This window comes from Pleurodeles waltl, chromosome 12, assembly GCF_031143425.1.
Source record: "Pleurodeles waltl isolate 20211129_DDA chromosome 12, aPleWal1.hap1.20221129, whole genome shotgun sequence".
Lineage (NCBI taxonomy): Eukaryota > Metazoa > Chordata > Amphibia > Caudata > Salamandridae > Pleurodeles > Pleurodeles waltl.
Window position 1 is genome coordinate 222,931,908 of NC_090451.1, and position 21,266 is coordinate 222,953,173.

At 40.3% G+C, this 21,266-nt stretch overlaps 1 protein-coding gene across 5 annotated transcripts in view; it reads left to right on the forward strand.

Moving 5' to 3' along the window:
* The window catches only part of NFAT5 (nuclear factor of activated T cells 5), a 643,105-nt gene that overhangs the window by 165,183 nt on the left and 456,656 nt on the right, over positions 1-21,266 (forward strand). Inside the window, exon 1 of one of the 5 annotated variants that reach the window (XM_069216881.1) lies at positions 12,030-12,127. The exons of the other annotated variants lie outside the window; for them this stretch is intronic. The gene's annotated coding sequence lies outside the window, so the exon portion shown is untranslated. Of the gene's footprint in view, positions 1-12,029; positions 12,128-21,266 lie in introns of those variants that run through there. 5 annotated transcript variants of the gene reach the window in all.

Genomic DNA, 21,266 nt, shown 5'->3' on the forward strand with positions numbered 1-21,266 from the left:
CCACATCATTAGTGCTGTTATCACATTTCCTTTTTGACCACTATTCCACCAAGGGTCACATAGAACATTGAGGCCATCAGTTTCTGCTTGTCTGGAATAAGATGAAATAGTAAGAGTTTGCACAAAATATCACTGATGCAGTGGTGAAGTCTATACTTTGTGCCAAGTTCTTAAATAATTTGAAAGGGACGTTTTCTGGTTTGTTCCTGAAATAGCCCTGTACCAACTACAGCGTCTGCCAGCTCCAGATTGTTGTTCTGCCCATTGGTTAGTATGCTCCAACTTGTTCTTCTCCAGCTAAAAACTACGTTGATATAGGCTAGATACTCCTTTTCTATGTAGTCCTCATTCCTCATCCGTGTGTAACTCCTGTTTTTTACTCATGAAGAATATAGTTTACCTTGATAACTTGTCTGTTTACTTCTTCTCTCTGAACCACTGGACACGTGACTCAACTGAACAACCTCAATTATCCAAGACTGCTAATTCATGTATAGTCATGAGAGCGATCTCTAGTCAAGCCAGTGGTCAGAATGTGACCAAAATATTATTTATTGCTATTTAAACACTCCCTTTCCAGCCCTGATACTCAATTCAATCTTGTTAACCAGTCTGAGATTGTTGGAAGCATTGTTCAAATACACTTTTTGCATATCTTAAGTTTAGCCGGGAGGAATGACTGAAACAGCAACTTCTTATCCTTCTACTCTCATACACAAAATCAGTTAGTCACTTATTCCACATATTAGAAGTGATGGACTTACCTTAATTTCTTGCTGTTCATTTTCAAGAATCATCTTACCTTTCCAATAATGTTCCAGAGTCTGGCAACTCACAAACATGTGGATGTCGTGTCTGTATTATGTTACATATTTTGACATTTCTCTTCAAGTTTCTTAGACACCTTAGCGATCGTCTTTGTTGTCTAGTAGATTTTGTGAAGAATGGAGAAATTTCTTCCCAGTGATGCAGACTTTACTATACTCTAAACTGTAAATAAGGATACGTGCCTAAGGTTTTCGATCTCCAGCATTGTCTGATTCCCAGATTTTGTGGAGTGCACACTGCCTCATGTAAGCTGCTTTGCATTACTTGGCAAACCAAAGTGACACTTCTATTTTTTTTTTTTTTGTTGGTTCTGGATTTTGGAGTCTAAACACCATCTTTGAAAGGTTTTCTTTTTTCCAGATTTATCCTAAACTGAGGCACAGTGTATGTAACCCAGTGTGGATAATGATCCTTCCATTTGTTCTTTTAAGAGGTCCCAAGCAAGCACTTTTTTCTACGATCCACCTTAATATGCTTCCCTTTGTAAGAGGTCCAATCACGTACTCTCTGAGGAACTCAGGTAAGCCTTGTACATCCGAAATCATTGCCAGTTTGCGGTAGGACTGTATCCTTAGTAGGCTTCAGACTCCATGCCATTTTCTTGCTGCTGCATTTAGGACTTTTAACCTGAGCCTTTCAAAGTATTTTGGGGGCACCAATTTATAAAGGAAGTATGTTTCATAAATGCCTTTTGGCATTCCTTGGAACATCAATCCAAACTTTTAATTATCTCGGTAAGCAATGAATATCCTAAAACTCATCAGTTGGAAACCCCAGCAATATAGTTAGAAGTCTGGCACAGACTTTTGTTGTGTAGCTGCTGGCTCACTCTCCAAGTCTTAGAAGTGAGAAGAAAAAAAAGAGAAGCATTATCTCAATTTCTGTATTAAGTAGTAATATACTTAACATGAATGAATGTGTATTGTCTCTACAGTCCTTTTTCCTTCTTCATTTCATTTTCAAAGAATAAAGGTGATCAGATACTTTTCCCCGAAGTTGCTGCAATCCCCCCAAACTGTTTTCCAGCTCTCATTGCTGCTTTTCTGTGGTACAGAATATGTCTTGAGTGTATTGTATATGAAGAGTCTCCAACCTCCAGTGATGACTTCTTCAAGGCAGTCTCATTTATAGATTGCTTGACTGTGTTAGTCTGAAAAATCACTTGGATTTTTCTGTCCTTTTGTTTAAGGTTTGTCCTAAAGGGATCCCTATGAACTCTCAGTAGTACCTTATCAAGGTCCGTCATTGGAATGTTCTTGGGAATCGGTTCTTTAAAAAATTCCTATTGCAAAAATTGATTCCTTTCTAGTCCCTCTGTTTTTTTTAGTAACCGTATGTTATTCCTCTGAATACGTTTTTAGATTTTCTCTAGATTACCTAGAATAAACTTATTTTGAGTCCTAAATTGGGCAATTTCCTGAGTGTTTTTTCCATATAGGTTTCCTGCATGATGGTTTCCAATAGTCTGGTTTCTTCAAAATCTCATATTTGTTTCTCTAATATACATGATATCTTAAAGCATTGTTTACCCTCAGCCATTAGATTCGCTAGCATGGTCTCTCTAGTGTATTATTAGTGGGGACCCACTCTCCTTTTAACTTAAGACTGGAGGACTCTTGGGTGCTATGATGATGTTTTAGACACAATATTCCTGATTGAAATATTTGATTAAGGCACTTTCATCCAGTGTGTGTTTTTTTTTTTTTCTAGTTCCATCTTTAAAACTGGTTTCATCTGATATTTCTTTCTATATTGGCACCTTTTACAGTGCCAACCTTCATGGAGTAGTACAATTTCTTTGCTGAATAGATCCATTAATTACTTTGTGGCCACGACCACATTCTGATTCTTATACATTCAAATCCTTGGGTGTGTAACCTGTAAAAATCCCAAGGATGAACCATTTGTTACAATGTGGAATCTTCTTGCTAATTCAGCAGCATCTCCGTAGTTAAGGAAAGAGGTTAGATTCTTGCAAGTTCTCTTCAGAGCCAAAGAAAGCAATCTGTAAAATTTTCTATGGTTTACCAGGTTGCAAAAGCATCAGTGATCCTGACATATGGTGTCCAACATGAGATGATTTTCATGTTTGCAGAATGCTCAGAAAGGTCTTTATATGGCTCCCACCGAATACCAGGTTAAATGTCACACATGCTCTTGGCACCAGCAGACTTGACTACAGTAATTCCCTCTTCGTAGATAAATCCCCGCCCAACTCATGAGGAAATTCAGAACCTCCCAAACACAGCAGCCACACTCATGCGTGACCTCCCCAGACAGACACACATGACCCCTCACCTTAGGAAACTCCATTGGCTACCAGTTGCAAAGAGATGCCAGCTCAAGCTACTAACCCACACTTACAAAGCTCTACACAATGAAGGACCGGCATATCTCAACAATCGAGTGGCATTCCACCAACCGACCAGAGAACTCTGTTCCAGATCCCTCTCCCTGGTAGCTACTCAGCGCATCTGCTGGGTAAAAAGTGGAGACCACTTCTTCTCCCATCTGGCCGCTAAGACCTGGAACAACCTCCCCCGCATCTCAGAGCCTCACCCAGGGCTCCAACAGTTCAGGAAGGACCTTAAGACCTGGATGTTCAACCAACAGGAACAGGCAGCATGATCCCGCAGCATGGCCCCTCCGCATCTCATGACCCTCACGGGGTGAAGCAGCCACGTTTTATAAATCCTGATTGAATGATTGATTGACATGTGTGCGCACGTTCTCCCTTAACCAGGATATCCAATACAAGGTCACTGACTTTCAGTTCGATGGAAAACTCTTTTCTCCTCCAGTGGCTGAGGTGTTAGGAAAGTGTAAGCGAGTTGTACAAACACACCTTTGAGCCCTTTTATTTAATCACCCCAGAGGCAAGGTTCTTGGGTTTTCAAAGCTTTCCAAGACAAGCTATTGTGAAAAGGAAAGCAACAGGCTTTAGGCAAAAATATTAGATTTAAATCTAAACTGAAATTGTTTGGTCCCTCTTCCATGGCCTGCTTCCAAACAATTAAATTATTATTCCCAAATAGTTATAAGGCACCCCAATAAATGCCTTTGACCTTGGATCCCCTGTTTGAATAGGATCCTGCTTTTTATGACTTCAATCTTGGTAAACACCTTTCATATGGCCACATTACCTCAGATTTTGTGAGGCTCTGCTATTTGACGACATGGTTGAATTTGTGGATTTCCAGTAAGCATTATTCCATATACCAACTTAAGGAGTTACATTGAGGTTACCAGAGTGAGCAGCCCAAACTATACTCCTAGAGTGGTTACAGACATTCTCTGAGTTGTTGCAACCCTTCTTCTTGAGGGAAATCATCCATTACCCATGTTTAGAAGATTGGCTAATGAAGGGCCTCTGTATCTGGTATCTATATCTATGTATCTGGTATTTGTATAGCACAAACCTAACCAAATTGTAGAGTACCGTACTGTCTGCCAAAGGCAAAGATAAAGTGTTAGGAGGTATATTGATAGTCTGGAAAAGCCAAGTACTGATACGTGAAAGATAATTTTTGCAAAGTCTTGGTATTCTTTTGTAACACAGCATTTGTTCCTCTGAAAAAACATTTAGAAATCATTTTGAATGTTTTTAAATATCTTTACAGTATTTTTCTCATGTGTTTGCTGTATTATGTGTAGATTTCTAAAAGGGGAAACGAACTGTTTTCACTGCTTTGTCCAAATGTATTTTATTTCCTGGCCTGAACATAAAAATATAGTCCTGGCCAGTAGCATACCAGCTGGGTGGTAATTCTACTTATAATGAGAAGTGAAAGAACTTGCAGCATGCTTTATGCTGCAGGCTGTAAGCTCAGGACTGTCTTAAGGTCAACCCATTGACATGGGACAGCTTGACCGCCATAGACAATTCCCTTACTGGAATCTGAGTGCAATTAAAAAGGTAAATTAAGAGGTTAATTTATAATAATGTTAATCTGTGCAGTGGGACTGCTGGCCTGGCTGTATCATCGCTGGTTCTCCTTTGATAACATTGCAGGAGTGCCATTTGACAAGCCCCGGTTATGTTTGATGACTTAGTCAGAAGGCCCATTCATTAGTCCTTCTTTAGCTGAATGTTTACATCATTTCAAAAGTCCTGTTTATCAGACGTTTGCAGTATGCAGATAGATGTCATCAGGGAAAGACCATCAGGCTTTCACTCTGGCTCGTTATATCATCAGAACAGGCCTATTTGTCAGACTCCTGCTCTACTAGTCGTCTTAAAAGAAATTATCAGAATAGGCCCATTACATCAGAGCCTGCTGCTTTCAGGACATAATCTGAAGCTCCCTGTTGCTAAGGTCCTCATTCTTCTGTCCCTGCTTGATGTAGTATTACCACTATTTGTGCACAGAAACTTAAAATTATCAGCAACACTGTACTCAATTCATTTTCTGTGAACCTAAAGAAGTTCCATCTGATTATGTCATAGTCTTGGTTTCATAGTTCATTGAAGTAGTCATTGACTATTTTGTAGGACTTACTTTCCAGAGGACTGGATTTTTAAAACTGTCAGTTGATATATTTTCTGCTGTATCATGTGACTTCAACTTGATAGTTGCAAAGACTACTGGATGTATTGTCCTTTTAAGCTTGTGGTACTCTTGGCTTCATTGTGAGTTTCTGCGGTGCGACTTGCAGTAAATTGGCTTCAGTATAAATTACAGCCCAAAAAAGATTAAATTCCCAGGCAGTGGTTTTATCCTCTTCTCCTTTAATTCGTAGAAGGGAGGGCTCCAGTTAATGCTCCAAAATCCACTAGTTACCCTGATTCCTCTTAGTAAGCTGGTAAATATTCAACAGGAATTGTAGAACTCTAGGATACTTAACTCTCCTGGACAACGACCTTTACAGCAATACATTGAAGATTATGGTTATTTGTTTGGGACTAAATCACCCTCTTTTCAAAGGAAACTACGGCTCTATGCTATGATTAAACTATCAAGGTGAACTATTTTCTTTCTTCTACGGAACTTGGAGATTCAGGTTTGGTACTGGCCTCTTGAGCTACATTCTCCCTGTAGTGTCCCGAACCAGGGAAGAAAAAAATAGAGGTCGACTTCTTCAGTAGATGGCAACATGCTGCACACAAATGAAATAACAAGCAGTATGTTGAGAGGCCCGTTTTAAAAACTTGGCTCTGGCCTTGGATCGATCTGTTTGCAGCAGGAATTAATTAAATTATGTTGCCTTTTCAGATTTGTTGTGTAAGTTTATGTATTTCCCCAATTACTCCTGTTTTAAGAGACTCTTCTGAAGTTCAGATTTCTTTAATAGACTACTTCTGATAGCACTAGTTTGATGCCACCATTCACGGTTCACAAAATCCCCTCTCTTCTTGAAAAACGAACATCTTTCTGTTGCTCCCTCAGCCCCCAGTTCCTATAGTTCAGCATGGGAAGACTGATTCATCACCTTCAACCACCTATCATTGCTGGATTGAAAGCCTGGTTTATGGACAACAAGCCTGACATTGTGTGGGCATATTAAATAAATATATGTGGCGAGGAAGGAATCCCCCTAGAGTTAGCACAGAAGCAAATCTTCAAATGTAGATTTTAGGGAATTTACTCTGAAACTTTTCTATTACTAAAATACAGTTCATTGTATTTCATTTCGGACAGGCAAATAAATTGTGTGCGCACTAAAATTGGTGACTAATTTCTTTTTTTCATGCATCATTTGGTCATACACATTGGGTATGTGCACACCATCTTTTAACAATTCATTCCTTGTATCAATTATAATTGTGTTGCTGATTCCAGAATATATCAAGTCAGAACTGAGGTTCTTCCTCATATAGGTTTTCTGATTGTTTTTTTTTAATCAAATGTTAATCATAAGGGCATTATGCAACTAGTTTTATATAAAGTTATGCATGAAACCTCTAGTTATTGCTGGCTTGAGCAATGTATCGTTCGTGTCAACCTGTATTTTCACTGAGCTTCTAATGCTGCCATATCCATATAAATTATTAGGAATTTCATTCACATTTTTGGTATCTTGTGTTCCTTAGTTCAAAGTCTACTTGTTATACACAGGACTTACTTATTGTTTTATATATTTTTCACAACTCATTACGGGCTCGTTTGTCATACGCCTTTCAAGACCAGAAAATAAAACAATGTGAATACTTGCTTTTACGAAGTACCTGATATTCTTCAAGTAGGTTGCAGCACTACCATGCAGTCTTTTCTGAATTCCAAATCCACTGTGAGGTTAATTTAGCACAGTATTTTCAAACATCTTTCCACCATTGCTTATTCAGTGTGCTCCTCAATATGTGCCATTTCAGCTGAGCGCTGGGAGTCCACATACAATGCAAATAGCATTTTCTGACCATCATCTTGAACCAATTATCAAGATTCCTTTAGAAAAAGTTAAGCACTAAAAGAACCAAAATCCACCAATATTAGACCAGAGTAGTGTTCGATTGCAGTTATTTTGTACATTAATTACAGTGTTAAAATTGTGTTTTTCATTGCCTATGTCATATCTTTCAAATGTAAAAGTCATTTTCGGTTTATATACTCTATTTCAGCTGTTTTCTTTTCTCTTCTCCACCTTTTTTTTGGCTTAGTATTTTGTCTGTTCTCTACATTATATTACAATGTTCTCTGCACATCTTTTGATTTTCATATTCCTGATTTCCATGAGATGTCAGATTAGCCAATTTTGTTTAATGGAGGTGGGCCTAGTTCATTCTCATTATTTTTATCTACGAAATGGACGATTTGTTTACTTGAGTTTATTGGGGCTGTCCATTTTTTTAACATTAGAAGTGTTCACCAAATGTCTGTTCTGTCTGTTGCTTACTTTGTATAATGTTAAAATCCAATCTGTTTTCCACCTTTCTTCAACATTAGTGCAGTGTTGCATCAGATTTCGGAGCTTTTGTTCTACCAAATTAGTTTTCATGAACCTTATTGTAAATTGAAGCAAGTGTACTACACATTATTGTGTATCATTCTTAAGTGTTATGATAGTGTTTATTTTAAAGATCTTCCAGTGCTTCCTACTTAGGTTATTATCCTGGTATCCCATCAAGTAGGCCACAACTAGTCTGACAAAGATGCAAATGTATTTGTATTTTGTTTTCTTGTGTGCTTTAGCAGAATTGTTTAGTTGTTCCATGTTTAACAAATGCTGCTTTTGTGCAAGCATATACCATGGAGGATTTGGGCTACACCTAGCCAGGCACTCTTTTTTTTTTTTTTCTGTGGAGACCATTTATGTCTTTCAGTGTCTTTGCTTGTGTAAATGGTTCATGGGAATTCAGATACTGGCTTATTCAAATTGACAGCTGCCTTGAGAATGCTGCCATCTTTTCCTCGGTATCCCTTAGGCATTACCAATTATGCTGTTTACTTTAGCTTATCATGTTTTTTCTTGTTTAGCGTGTTATTGTTCTGAGTAATTCATTGACTTGATACTCTTTCTAACCACCTATTTTGGTTCTTTATCTTGCAGGCTTATTTTTTTTTTATCTGCCCTCAAATTGTCTTTCTCACATAATTTCTCTGTTTGAAATATTATTTTCTGTTTGCCAAGGAGGCAGGTACGTTTTGCATGTTGTTCAGACTCCACTGTGAAAATGTGTGATCTTTTTGAATCCGGTCTTTTGGCATCAATGTAGTTAGGTCTAAAAACTCATACAAGCTCTACTCATGGTTGTTCTCTTTATTATGGTTGACGTAACAATGATAATCCTTTCTCCATTGTCTTTTCTTTTCCAGATTAGGATCTTGTTTTCCATGTAACAATTTAAATAGCTAGCTTTCCCTTTTAATCAACTATACTGGTTTCAAACCACTATAGAACGTTATCGCTCTTAAATGTTACCATAGCCTTTCTCTCAAATATCTTCTGGTGTTTCCTACTTATGTTATTATCCATAGATTATCATCACAACAATTCCATCTGGTATTCTACAGATTGTTTGACAAGTAGCTATATACAGCTATAAAGAAGTTGGTGTGATAGACAGCGAACCTGGTCCCTCACATGGGTTTTCAGTGAATAAGAAAGGGTAGTTTTGAGTATAAAATCAGTCATTTTCAGAACTTGTTTCAACAATGCAGGTGATTTGCTGGTCTTGTATACAAACAATTGACATCTGCTTTTACCTCACTTGTGTGTTGACAGACTATTCAGTTGTCTTCTCAAGTCACCAAGGAGTCTTGATCCCATAGACTATAAATAATCTTATTGACAATGTTGAGTCTCCTTTTTGTGACGGATAAATGGCCACAAATTTAACAGGGGCACATTGATATTCTTTGTTAAAGCATCAGTGACTAAATATTGTACCCAAAGTTTTAGGTCTTCGTTAGATTTTTGGACTTAAATTTTTTTTGTTTATTGTTCTTTAAAGTGTCTGACATGTTCATGGTTTATAAGAATACAAGTTAAGAATATGTTGCTTGTATATTCTTCAGCGGTTTCGCCTGTGCTCCTGGGTTCATTTTGATGGTTTTAGTTTCTTCTGTATTTCTTCATAGTTGGCAGTACTCCCAAACCAGTATTGTTCCCTTAATAGGCTTTAAGTATAATTATAGAATGTCTCATTCGGAGTTCAGTGATTACTGTGACATATAATATTTACATATTCTTGCAAAATAGGTTTTAGAACGTATTGTTTTGTTCTTTAATTTGGAGAATGCACTTAACACCTATTTTCAGAACACATCAGCAACCCTTTCTTCAGGAAAGCTGATTGAAATTTGAATTTAGCTTCCAAATCACAGCTGTCATTTTGAAATGGAGACAATACTAAAATTTAAATTGGGTGAACCAGACAATGTGCAGGCGTCCTGAAGATTATTTTTACAAAACAGTTAAGCATAATACAATTTTTATTTAGAGAGCTGAATGAGTAACAAAACACACATGAAATAGAAACTTGAAATCCATTTAGCAAAAGCGCTTTAATAGGATTTTTAAACAAAGGGACTGGTTATAAGTTAATACAACTACCTAGTTGTGAAAGGGGGTTTGTACGTAATATGGGAATCTTGTTCGATATGTTTTATCAAATAAATTTAAAGTGAAACTCTATACTGGTTTTGAGTTTTTAAAATGTATGCTAACCCCCACAATTGAAATGCAAGGACTTGCATTTCATTATGGCATGTGAGGCATGAATAACCCAGTATTTGCAGTAACACCAAATCTGTTTAAAAAAAAAAAAAATACATATTGCAAGGCTGCACAGGGTAGGAGACAAGTACTGACTCCTGTTCTCAAGGCTATTTGGTTGGTGGTGAAACAGAAGTTGAAAGGTACAGAGTTCCACAAGGCGCAAATTATAACTGAATATGTGGCCACGTATTCTAGTTAGGTTCAAGGACAAGTGAGAAAACAAAGTCTTGTTCAGAATTTAGAAAATTTTTAGTTGGTAGAGGATGATCTCACTGATCATGAACAGAGGTTGTTAAATGTGGAGAATGCAGTGGAATTGGCAAAACACTTTGGCCTTAATTTCTCCCAGTAGCAACCCAATTCTGCGCTGGGATGACTGACGACTCACTCTTGTTTAGAAGCTGCATTCAGTAAATGCCCTGCTGTATTCTGAATTTGTTGGAGGTGCTTCATGGCATAAAATGAGATCCCAAATATAGTGTTTGTTGAAAGAGTAACTTTCATTAGTGAGGTCCAAGTGAAAGGAGCAGGGACCCAGGAATAGACACTTGGTAAAAGCAGACCGAGGCAACTGCTGTAGCCTGGGAAGTGCTTAGAGCAGGGTGAGTTAATGAAAATTGTCTCTGACTGATGGAACTGGACAGGAACAGCCTGCTATAGGTTCCTTTTTACAACATAGCATCTATTTTACTGGTGATGAGCGAACCCACTTCTTTCTCATTTACTCTCATGTTGTCTCCATGTTTCAGAGATATTGATAATAGAAATACTCAGACCCTTTGACTAGCGGATTAGGCTTTGAAGAGTATTCTTGTGGGTGTAACTGTTAACTGAGCACAGTATTTGAACTCATAGACACACACAGATTTTGTTACCAGTGCTCCTATACCTTAACACCACATCTCATGTTGAATGAAAATATTTTTGCATTTGGTTGTTTGCATGTAGTCTTAACTATGGAAAAAGGTTTCTTCGTATAGGTGTCTTTAGGGCCTTGCAGTACAGCTCTGCTAAAGAATGTTGTCTGAACCCCTTTATAGAGCTTGGAACAAAAAGGTGTTGGTCCTCTTAGCTCTTTATATGTATAGATAATTTGACACCATCTGTTACTGGAGTTACAAGATACTAATTCTTGTCTACTTTGCTGCAAGTTGTAGAATCTTTTGCTAGTAAGAGACCGATAAAATCAGAGGGATCAAAACCAAGGAGTGTAAACTACATGATCCAGTGTAGCCTGGGATCTGAAACTGTCCTAGTTTTGTGGTGCCAAGAATGATCTCCTTTCATACATTTTCAAGACTTTTCCTTCAGTTCCCTGGTAGTAGCATCGTATTTAGTTTGTGTCTGAATATCTGTGCGTTGCTGTAAATGGTTCTATATGTGTTTAGTTGGAGTTTTTTTTATATCTTTGTAGTATGGGCCCATTGATGTATTTTGTGTATGCAAGTAACTTGGTGTGCTTGAAAGAATGTTTCAGTGGAGGTGTTTTCCAGAACCCTTATTTTTTGCAACATTATATGTTGTATTTTTTTATTTTTATTAAAGAGCATGTGACCTAAGCATGTGGCTGCCTTTAAAAATACTGCCATTATTGCCAAGTTATTTCTCATTTATTTCAAAGTGAGAATTCTTGCTGCAACCAACTCTTCAGGTTTTTGGAGGTACAGAATTGGCTTCAATGAGGTATGAGGGCCTGGAGGGAACAGACTTCGATTTCTACCAGTGAGGTTTGTTACACATTACACACTAATACAAGACATTTACAGTTACACATTTGTATCTTTCAGTTTTTGATGGTTAAATATGAATAAATAAAGACTGGATTATACATGTTATTTACTGGTTTAAAGCATTACTCATTTAGCATGTGAATGTAAACAGCAGTATTGAACATTATTTTTGGCTTAATGTAAACAAAAATAAATCAGTCTACATAAAATACTATGTAATAATTAAATTGGATTGCATATTATATTTGCTGGGATGCTAGCTGTTTTCTCTATTAATACACTTAACTTGCATTCTAGCTCCGCCATTCAAAGACAGGCATCGTGTGGTGGGTTGTGTGACGGTATCTGTCTGTCAGTAGTGAAGACAAATAATGCCAGAGACACTTATCCCATCCAATCTCACCCAGGGATAGGTCGGTCTTGTTTCAGACTTCTTCCTAAGTCATTTTTTCCTTTCTTTTTTGAGTTTTTAACTAGTGGAATAATACTGAATGAAGCAAACAAATTTTAAGTAAAGTTGTTATTGTTACATGTATATTGTTATGAAGAATTGACCTAGACGTTTAGGAATGGAGGAATTATTATGTGTATTTGCAGCCACTTTGTATGTTCAGATTGTCAATTTTATATCATCGGCAGTACCAGTCTGGAACTATTGGAGTTTGTATTGTTCTTTTCTATTTGTCTTGAGCAGGTCAAACATCAAACCTGAATAGTTCAATTCAATATTGCCCAAGATATGAAATGAAAACAACATAAATATACTAATGTCAGTGGAGAGAACTTGAAAAACAGCCTAAGGGGTAATTGATTATTGACATTACTTTCATTTTACTCGACTCCTGGGTGGAAAGACGATTCCCTTTAGAATTTTGAGTCCTCACTCTGGATAGCGGTTTGTTGGACTTAATTTCATTATGGGACAAGACCTTGACCCCACTACCACTCCCTACTCCCATTTATATAATGAAGTCCGTATATAGGAATTTCTTTGTGCATGCTTCTATGTGTGAGGTGTTTATATTCATAGCACGGTATATCCCCAAGTTCAATATGTGACTGTTTTGCTGAAAGAGGTAAAAATAAAATTAGCCTCAGGAGTGTGCAATTTAATAAAATATCAACTTGTCACAGGTTGCTTCATAAATCTACTTGTCTTCAAAAAAAAAAAATCTAGTTGTCCCTCTAGTGCCATGTAGTGTGGCGGCAAAATGTGGCAGCAATTTCATTATGTAAGAGCTCTGATGTTAGCCTCTCTTTTTATGCCAGGGCTATTGCTACCTTATTTTGCCACTTTTCAACAGATCTGCGTTCTGGGCTGGAGGAAACAGCAGTCAGTAGTTCCAAAGTTGGAATACCTTTGAGTCTGTGCAGGTCTACTAACTTACATGTTTTAAGGATTTTCACCAGCTTTTCTCTAAACTTTTTCCATACTGGGAAAGGTTGGACATTTACTCCTGACAGTGGCAGAAGTAGAAGTTCTTCCAGGGTTGGGTAAAAAAGTGGTTGGAAGGAAAGTGAACTTGTAGATGCTCAATAGATTTTTGCATGAGCAAATCTACACATGCATATTTGCTCATGCCAAAATACAGTTCACAAATATTTTCTAGGAGTATGATTTCCTGTTCTCCTTCAGTAAATTTGTGTGAATTCATAAAAGCCATAATTCTGCACTAATGACATATACCACGAGTGCACTTTGTGACTTCGGTTAAGAATTGGCCCTAGTTAAGTCTGGCATTAACCAAGACCTTTTGTTTTTATTAAAATTGTATTTCTCTCGCTAGCCATCTATTGGCTATGTGAGTGATTGCGTTCTGCTCTTCCACAAGGGGCATATTGGCACACAAAGATTTATTCAGTGCCAGGAACTACTGTGGCAGTATGTGCTTTTTAAGACCATTTTTTGTACTTTTTTTCCAATGTTTGTTACAATGATGATGGTCTGGCAGCTCCTACAACAATAATGTTTTTCAAACGACATGTCAGCACAAGACACACATTGACAAAACCAAAAGACTTTACCACCAGTGTCGGATCAGTTGACTTTGCCAATGCTGATTTATTTTCATTTTTCCCCATAAGTGTGTTGAATCTGGGTACACTGATTTTCCATCAGGAATATTTTTTGGAGATGGCCGTGACGTCTAACAATATGTCCTGGGCGTTGGGCTATAGGAATTCCACTCTCGTGTAGGCTTCACATGCCACTGACCCTTCATCTTGATATCCTGCTTCTGAGAGCAGATTGGTGTACACTACTAGTGTAGGTTTTGCCATTGTGCCAGCTCCATAATAGATGCCAGTGTAAGTTGTGTTTCATTGCTGAAGGAAGTCAGGACTATCCTGTGTCTCTTGTAATGTGGATGCTCAATACAGTATGTTTCATGTGGCAGGAAGGTGGTAGGAATTTAGGTTTCAAAGGTTAATTTTTGATGGTGAGATAAGCTTTTCTTTTTCTTTTTCCAATGGAAGGTAAAGTGGTGAGAGTATAGCTTTGTAGTATTTTTGTTGATATCCTCCTGTGTGTGTGTTTCTGACCAATACTGTCTACTTTTGGAAGACGGGGAAGGCACAGTTGCTGTATTTTAATGGGTCTTGCATTCTTTGGTCACAAAGAATTCTAATTTGAAGTCGCTGTTGGTTGTACATCTTTTGGGCTTTTAATAAGCTCTAAGGTTAGGAGTACCAAGAGTCAGCTTGACCTTAGAAACACAAGAATGTCTTCATTTGCAAAGCACATCTAATGCAAATTGACATTGTCTGCAAGTTCCATAGTGAAAGATTACTTTCTAAATGTGCATGTCTTTTCTTTCTTCACTACCTGGTAACCATCTTACCTTCAGAAATGCCCTACACGGGATGGTGTCTGCTTTAGAATTAACATTGAGAATACCTTATCTACAAGCACACGTTTACTATAGTCCATGTAAATCAGCGGTTAGACAGTGTGTGTTTTGTGTGAGACACACTTCCATGCAAACTACTGTAGAGAATTTGGAGAAGACTGATAAGTGTAGAGTTTGCTAGTTCATCTTAGTCTGGCTCTCCTTCCTACCTAACTGGTCTCAAATGCATCCAGTGCAGACATGACCATTAAAAAAATAAAAGCCTCTCGGGAACCTACTGTCTTTTCTAATGTACAAGGGGACCCAATGTGGAATCCTTTTCTCACATCAGCCCACCCCCTACCCAGTGCATTTTTAACCTTTTCTGCCCAGAGCCTCTTTTTGTGCATAAAGAGAGGAATCACGTAAAGACTTCAGTTGACACTCCACCTTCCGTGGTTTTACCCCACTTTATTATGTCTCCACTTCTTATAAGGGTCCCATTTGTAAATAAAACTCTTCCTCAAATTTGCCATCCTCTGACAGAAATGCCATTGGTGACCAGCTTTGTGCACTATATAAAGTGCAGTGGATTTGTCTCCCAGCTCCTCGTAATCCTTGAATGAGTTGGTGGGGAATTTTTATCCTGTAAGTTAATTTCTGATGGTTTACATCTAACCACAGATTTCTGACCTTGTGAATTTCCACAGGCGCAAGATTATCTCTAGAAGATTTTGTATAGGAAATTCCTGGTGCGTCATAGGTGGCTACTTGTGGCATTGTTATGTCTGTCGTGCCCCAGGTGTGATATCGAGTTCACTATATCTGATTCATCATTGCTTACTGATATGATAAGGATTCAGAGCTTGCTTCTACATGTCCATCAGCTTTGACGTTTTTCTCCAATTATTTTTTCCTGTATGCAAGGGATAGCTCCCCTCCAAAAATAATGGGATTCAAACTGTGCAAGGACTGCTACCAACTGATGTTGATAACTGACTCTCACAAGGTCTGCCTCTGGTGTCTGGGCTCCAGGCATGATTCAAAGTTGTTTGATAAATGTGCTAGAATTAATCCCAAGGCTATCCAGAACTGCAATGCCAAGTTATACTAGTGGAAAATCAACAGAAGTTGAAGATCAACACCACCTGGTTGAGGGCATGGACGCTCCCCCGCTCACAGGACCGATCTTGTGAACGTTCATCATTGAAGTCAAGATCCTTAGCTAAGTCAAAATGGTCCAAAAAACATGGGGAATCGAAACACGGCTCGTCAACATCCTGCCACGCTCACCATTTAGAGTTGCATAATGCCATGGGTACCTCCAGGCCGCAGACTATCCGCCACCCTGGAACCTATTCTGACCCTCCTTCCAAATCAACTTTACTTCTCTGACCCTTTGGCGATGCCGAAGCAGATAAGGAAATTAAAGGGGGCTATAGCCTGAATCTTTGGCACCAGACCAGATCTCTCGATCAAGCCTGAGGGCCCTATTGATCCGAGTTGGCCTCCTGTTGGTCTCCTGTCAGTCTCCAAATGGCCTACCACCGGTGGATCCGTCCCTGGTGAGCCTCTCCTCCCCTTCAACAAGACTCTCATGGACACAATGTTGGGCACCTGGGTAAATCCAGGATGTTCCCCTTCAGTGAACAGACAAATTGCAAGGTGGAAAAAACACACCACACACCGCACATGAAGTCTTTTCTCCTCCACTAGCCTTGCCTTAAGATCAGTCAACACAAGCTATCTCCTGGGGTGATACTTGCATGTGTTATGTGACATAGTGACAGATATCTTGCCAGTGGTCCCAGATGACTTTCGTCACAACATCCAATGCCTCAAACAGGATGGCTAAGACACTGCGATATACTGCATAAGATCTTGCTTGGACACTACTGACTGTCTGGATAGAGCAGTTGGGGCCAGTGTGGAGCTTTGCCACCTCATTTGGATCTCCTCCACCTAATTTTTTTTGTTGAGTGACGTTCAATAGTCACTATTGAATATGCTCTTCCATGGGGTTCATCTAGTTGAAGACGAGGCAGACTTAACCTAAAAGCACTTAAAGGACAGCAAAGTGACTGCGCTGTCTTGGACTGGCACCACCAGCGGGCAGTTCCTCAGCAGTGTTTCCATTTTGCGATTTTGCGGCTTTGGAAGAGGATATCAGAGTTCACAACCAATTATGACTCGGCAGCAACAGGCCTCTCACGCCTTTGAAGGCAGAGGCTGGGAATGTGGCTGCCAGTGTCCAGGCCTACAGGAAAAACAATCTGCTCATGCCCCTTCTTTACAGCTGTCGCAGAACCATTTTGTCACCCTCTGCAGCACACGATCGCCCAGAGAGTGGTTATATCAACTTTTACCTCCCCAGATGGAAGAGCATCACAGACAGCCGCTAGATGCTTCAAGTCATACACAATGGTTATTCCCTTCTTTCTGACACATCCCCCAACTTGCCTCCACGCAACACCACCTCTGAGTGGACCACTTGTCCGTTTTCCGAGGAGAAGCTCAAGCTGTCTTGGTCAGGGGAGCCATAGAAAGGGGGCTGCCACTCCCCTGTCCACCACCAACCCAGGGGTGGTGCCTAGAGCTCCTCCAGGTGGCCACTTAATTCTGCCATCTTGAAAGCACGATGTGCAGAGGCCCCTGGGAGCACATTAGAGAACCCTCCTGATAGGTGGTCACCGTGCAAAGTGACCAAACCCCGTTTTAGGGCTATTTAGGGACTCCCTTGCGGGTGGGACCCCAGATTCGGCATGCAAGACTCCACCAGGACTCCTCAGCATCGATCTCTTCTGATCCTGGCCACTGGAACCGCAACCGGACACTTCGGTGACCAACAAGACTGTAACTCCTGAGACTACCTCACCTTGCAACATTGTTTCCCTGTCTCCTTCCAGCAACTGCAACATTTCTACGACTGTGCATCCTCTGGGGTCGGCAAGACTTCATCTGCACTAAGAAGCAAGAAGAAATCTTCCTTGGAGTGCAGGAGTTACTCTCTTGCATCTGCAGGAACCTAAGGCAGCGATGTCTGGCTGCGTGGATCTGCTCTCCTCTGGAACTGTGTGGATCCTGCAACACAGGTAGTGGTCTGGAGTGGTCCAGTTGGTCCTCTCTGCCCTGTGCCCATTTTGGAAGATGGTGAGCCTTTGCCTCTCCTTGCAGGACAGAACCCCTGTGCACAGTGACTCTTGCAGCATCCAAGGCTTGTTGACTCCTGGTCCACAAGATCTTCAGACTTCCAGTAGCCCTGACCCCCAGCACTTCATCCTTTCAAAGACAGTCTCGCCTCTGCTGTTCCAGTGACGTGGGACACCTCTCCAGGTGTGCTGATTGGGTCTCACGGAAACTTACTGTGCCTGCTGCCAGTGGGTTGCCGGTGGGAGCTTTGACCGCTTCTGCTGACTCTCCTGACTGCTGAGGTTCAGCCCGGACTCCCCTCCAAGTGTCAGGTACCCTGGGCTTTGCTGGTCCTCTTCAGCCTTGCAACTCTTCTTTTGCTCCAACTTGCATTTTCGGAGGCTAGTTGGTGGTCTTCCTGACCACTGACCAACTGCGATCCAGCGACCGACGTGGGACATCACCTGCACGACTCCAAGGACTTCTCTGCAGCTCTGGCTCCACAGCTGATCTCCATCTTCCCTCATCGACCCTGATCTTCGTCCACAGAAGGTTGTGTAGTGGCTCCTGCCTCGTCTGGACACTCCATCGTGGACTGGACTCTGTCCCCTTTTTTTGCAGCTCCTTTTCTTACAGAATCCACCTTTGGGTTCCTCTGGTCTGGTCCTGTTCTTGAAAAGTTCCTTTTCTAAGTCCTCTTGTTAGACCTTTGGAAGACCAGGTACTAACCTCTGCTTTCCTGGTGGCTGGAGGTCACTCAGGTACTCACCTCCTGGGGTCCCTAGTTCTTCCATCTCCCCTCTAATTACTCCATATCCTTGGGTGGGGATTTCACTTTGCATTCCACTATTTTAGTATATGGTTTGGTCCTCCCCATGGGCCCTAACTATTTTTCATTCATTCTTGGCAATGCTTGTTGTTTCTTGCAACAATTACCAATTATTACTGTGTATATAGTGTGTACCTACCTCCAGTTATAAGTAATCTAGTGTGGTGTTACTATAATAAAGTACCTTTATTTTTGTAACACTGTGTGGTTCCTTTCAGGTGTGATAAGGTACTGTGTGACTATTTTGGTATTGTATAAGCTTTGCATGCCTCCTAGATAAGTCTTGTCTGCATATCCACAGCTACTTCTCGAGAGACCTGGCTTTCTAGGCACTGCCTACATTCACTAATACTGGTTGCCTGGACACGGTATATGGTGCCATCACCATAGGTGTCCACCACAGACCAGGCCAGCTTCCTACAACTTCCACATTCCCTTTCAGCACTATCACAGACGACACCTGCGGTTTCAGGTAGGCTACAAGCTCTTTCAGTTCTTGGTGCTTGCCTTTGGCTTTGTCAGCTCAATATGGGTGTACACTAAGGTGATGGTGGTGGTTGCTGCCCATCTGTGGAGATCAGTTTGACTTCAGGGTGGTTTTCCTTCAACATGTGAAAGTCACACCGGACTCCTTCACAATGGTTCATCTTCACTGGAGCCATCATCGACACAGTGCTTGTTCAAATCTTCCCTTTGCCTCAACAAGTTCCGGACATTTAGGCTGTGATCCTAATGTTTTGACCTTTCACTTGGGGCTCAGTCAGAGCAGCTCTGAGGCTTCTTAGCCTCCTGCATCTAGTTTGTGAACGACACCAGTGGCACATGCTAACTCTGCAGTGCGATCTGAAGTCTCCCTGGGCTCAGCACAAGGGAACTTATTGGATTCCATCCAGGTGTTGAAGGAGGCTACAAAAGACCTACAGTGGTTCCTGCTACACCGCCATTGTCCCGATGGCATACTTCTTTCCGTACCCCATGCAGAACAGATGGTCATGACAAATTTATTGTGGATGGGTTGGGGAGTTCGTTTTGGAGAGGTGGAGATCAGAAGATGCTGGTCTCCGCCGGAAGCCCACCAATTTATCTACCTAGTAGAGTTGTGGGAAGTTCACTTGGCACATAAAGCTTTCCTCCCGATTATCAAAGGAGAACCTGTACAAGTTCTCACCATCAACATGACAGCTATCTGATACTGGAATGAACAAGGCAGAGTGGGGTCGTGGGTTTAGTGCCTGCAGGCTCTGTCTGTGGAAGTGACTGAATGCTTGAGGCATCTACCTGATTGCACAGCACCTGGAACGATCTTTAAGTGCTAGGGCAGCAAACTCAGCTGACCTTGCCCAGAGGATCGCAATAGTGGCTGCACTCAAAGGTAGTACACGGTGTCTTCCACCAGTGGGCAGAACACTGGCTTGATCGTTTCGCTACTGCAGAACACACACTGTGGAAACCTTTACAGGTTGAAGTTTCCAAGGATGTTCTCTGTCAGAGGAAAGGTTTCAAAATATGTGTTGGTGGAAGCTGTGTTTTTTGGACCTGGTTTTTAATTAAATTTGGATTTGGCCTATGAATAGTACAAAAATTGAATAATACTTTAACGTGAAACAGTAGTCTTCTTTGGACATAATTATGTTCCCGAACGGGAAAATTATATAATAGGTTGTTTTCATATTATTTTTTTTGTATTTCTTCTAAATAAACACATTTGGGTAAAAACTGGATGTATGAATATGTATTAAGCTAACCTACACTTCTTCAATAGATTGAATTTTAATTTGTGACTCTGATTAAGTACTGACTCAGTAGGTAGGAGCTAGTGCAGGGCTTCGGACATCTTACTACCCAAATTGATTTGTGACTGATGTTATCTGGTTTTGGTGCAGCTGAACTCAATGGCTCATATTCACCCAAACATCTTGCTGGTATTCAAACATCCTAAATTCTCAAGTTTCTGCTCCACACTTTTCTTGAATGGTCATTCTTTTGCACTACAAAAAAAAAAACATAAGAGGGAGGCAAAAGACAAAAAGCACCACAGTCCACCCTCGTTTTCCACCTTTGTAAGTTTTAATTCTCCGTCTCAGCCTATACCACAGGCTGAATTTCAACTCCTTTAAACAAAACTGTAATAGTTATAATTGAGTCTTTATGTCCACTCAGTATGAACGTGTGAACCTTCACAATAAGTTCCTGTGCCTTCTGAGGAACAGTTTTCAACTGATTCAGTTACCTCAAACTTTTTCACCTGATGATCTATGCTATCCCAAATTTTCTTTTACTCATTCTCCTCTTCTGTTTGGTATTCTTGACTAACAAATATGTATCCAGAGCTGCAGCTTTGAATATACACAGCGATCACCCATCACTCGTTTTTTTATTTGCCAGTGAAGTCTGTGCATCACATCTTATGTGTCAGCAGCGGAGACCATAGTGCAACTGGGTAGCTTGTGGTATAGCATGGCACAGGATATAGCCAACTAAGATCTGCAGTGCATTCTGTCTGAGTGTTTTATTGAGATCCTCATAATAAAGCCACAAACAAAACAACAGACACTTTATCCTGGCACTTTGAGCACTCTAAATACACTCTTGCTTGATAAGTGCTAATGACTTTGCTTTTGCAGCTTGGCTGTTAATCCTAACATGAAACTTTTGCTGGAGGCTTCAGATGATCTTAACATTAAACTTATTGCTGATTTAGGATCCTCATCTATTCCGACAGACATTATCTTTGAGATATTGCAGTCCACCTGAATATGCCAGAAG